The 2,537-nt window shown below is 46.7% G+C and overlaps 1 pseudogene; it reads left to right on the top strand.

The window, feature by feature from the left end:
* Positions 1-828, top strand: LOC102831239 (annotated as a pseudogene).
* Positions 829-2,537: the final 1,709 nt, after the last annotated feature.

Genomic DNA, 2,537 nt, shown 5'->3' with positions numbered 1-2,537 from the left:
ATGCGGTATGCCAACCAACCCACGGTGAGGATCACGGAGCTTACAGATGAAAATGTCAAGTTCATCATCGAGAATACTGACCTAGGGGTGGCCAATTCTATTCGGAGGGTCTTCATTGCTGAGGTGCCCACCATAGCCATTGACTGGGTGCAGATTGATGCCAATTCCTCAGTCCTGCACTATGAGTTCATTGCTCATAGGCTCAGATTGATTCCCCTCATTAGTGATGACATTGTGGACAGGCTGCATAACTCCCGGGATTGCACGTGTGAAGAGTTCTGTCCCGAGTGCTCAGTGGAGTTCACCTTGGATGTGAGGTACAATGAAGACCAGACTCTCCACGTCACGTCTCGAGACCTCATCTCCAACAGCTCTCGCGTCATTCCGGTGACATCCAGGAACCGCGACAATGACCCCAGTGACTATGTAGAGCAGGACGACATCCTCATCGTCAAGCTCAGAAAGGGGCAGGAGCTGAGACTTCGAGCCTATGCCAAAAGGGGCTTTGGCAAGGAGCATGCCAAGTGGAACCCTACAGCAGGGGTGGCTTTTGAATATGATCCAGATAATGCCCTGAGGCACACAGTATACCCCAAGCCAGAGGAATGGCCAAAGAGTGAGTACTAGGAGCTAGATGAGGATGAGTCCTAGGCGCCCTATGACCCCAACGGCAAGCCAGAGAGGTTTTACTACAACGTGGAGTCCTGTGGCTCTCTACGCCCTGAAACCATTGTGCTCTCAGTTCTGTCTGGATTGAGGAAGAAGCTGAGTGACTTACAGACCCAGTTAAGCCACGAGATCCAGAGGGATGTCCTGACCATAAACTAGTTGCAGCCTGTTGGACTTCAGGCCTCTCCTGAGACTCTTCTAGACGGCTGTGGCTCAAGCTTCTTGGCAGGCTGTCAGTACGAACTAGAAGGGCTACAATGGGGAAGGGGGCGCCCATCCCAGCCCTTCTGGATCACAGCTAGATCACCAGGGATGCCACTGATGTTTAATGCAGGACAGGTCTTTACTGGACGGCCTCATTCCTGCTAAGTACCAGGAGTGCTAATGCTACCCAGAAACCCAAACCCCTTACCTCATTTCCTAATGTGCCCCGATGGATTCTTCTAGTGCTTCAACAGAAACCCTTTCTGTGTCAAAGTTCACAGTTGTTCCTTAGGTGTTGGATGGTTCAGGCAGTTTATAAACCCTTCCTGTCCCTTTCCCAGGCCCAGCCTGCTAGTGCCTCACTCAAATCTCCAGTTCATAAGTTGAGGAGGAAATCTTTGGGAAGAGTGTTTGACCCCACCCCACCCCCACCCCAAACGTGTGAACTTCTCTGCCAACAGTTTGATCTGCTTCCCCACTTCATTTCTCTTTAATGATGGTGTCTGACTGACCTCTTCTTGCCTCTTGCACTGTCTCCAGGTTGGAACTGGCTCAAAGCAGTTAATGAGGCTGACCGCAATACAGGATAGAAAGGATGGGGGATATTTATTGATTAACGATAGTTGTCATTTTTTAAAGTTTTTATTTTCGGCAATAAAGAGCACAACATAATCTCCTTAAAAAAACAAAACAAAACAAAACAAACCCACAAATACAAGATAGTTCAGACTACATGCTAGGAAGTTTGTTGTTTTCAATAATAGTTTTAAGGTGTGGGTATTATCAAATTCATATGACTAACAAGGCAGGGGAAAAAAAGATGGCATTCTTTTGTCTACTAAGGATCTGCTAGTTTGAAAAATTGGCCCAAGGGACCTTAGGACTTCTGCTATTTTATAATAATTGTTGGTCAAATTATTGTTGTTGTTGTTGTTAAGTGCTGGCAAGGCAGTTCCCACTCAGGGATCCTATACAGGGTTTCCTAGGAGTGGCTGCTGGGTTTGAACTGCCAACTTTCTGGTTCATAGTCCAGTGCTGATACTATGCACAACATAAATTATATGAAAGTACAAGCTTTTCTTTAGATCCGTTTTGGAAGAAGTGCAGCCAGAGTGCTCCTTGGAGGCCAGAATGGTCAAAATTTGTCTCCCATACTTCAGACATATTGTCAGGAGGGACTAGTCGCTGCAGAAGGATATCATATTTGGTAAGGTGGAGGGTCAGAGAAAAAGAAGAAGACCCCAATGAGATGGGTTGGCCAAGTGGTAGCATCAATAGACTCAAGGGTGGCAACAGTAGTGAGGTTGGCCCAGGATCAGGCAGTGTTTCGTTCTGCGGTGCATAAGGGCGCTGTGGGTCGATACTCGATGGCACGTAACAACAAGAAGCTTTTATATGACTTAATTTTATTGACTTCTGGTGTGGCACTGTGGATCAGCACTGGACTGCAAACCACAAGGTCAGCAGTTCAAACCCACCAGCTGCTTCTTGGAAACACTATACTGGGTTGCTATGAGTCGGAACAAACTCAATGACACTTAACAACAACAACAATTGATTTGACAAGATCATGAACAGAATTTCTTCTCAGCAGAGTGTAGCTGGGACATGCAGGCTTACAATTACAGTACCCTGTGAGGTACTTACCTTAAAAACATATAGGA

This window comes from Chrysochloris asiatica, unplaced genomic scaffold, assembly GCF_000296735.1.
Source record: "Chrysochloris asiatica unplaced genomic scaffold, ChrAsi1.0 scaffold00085, whole genome shotgun sequence".
Classification (NCBI taxonomy): domain Eukaryota; kingdom Metazoa; phylum Chordata; class Mammalia; order Afrosoricida; family Chrysochloridae; genus Chrysochloris; species Chrysochloris asiatica.
This window is presented reverse-complemented; position numbering and strand designations above follow the sequence as displayed.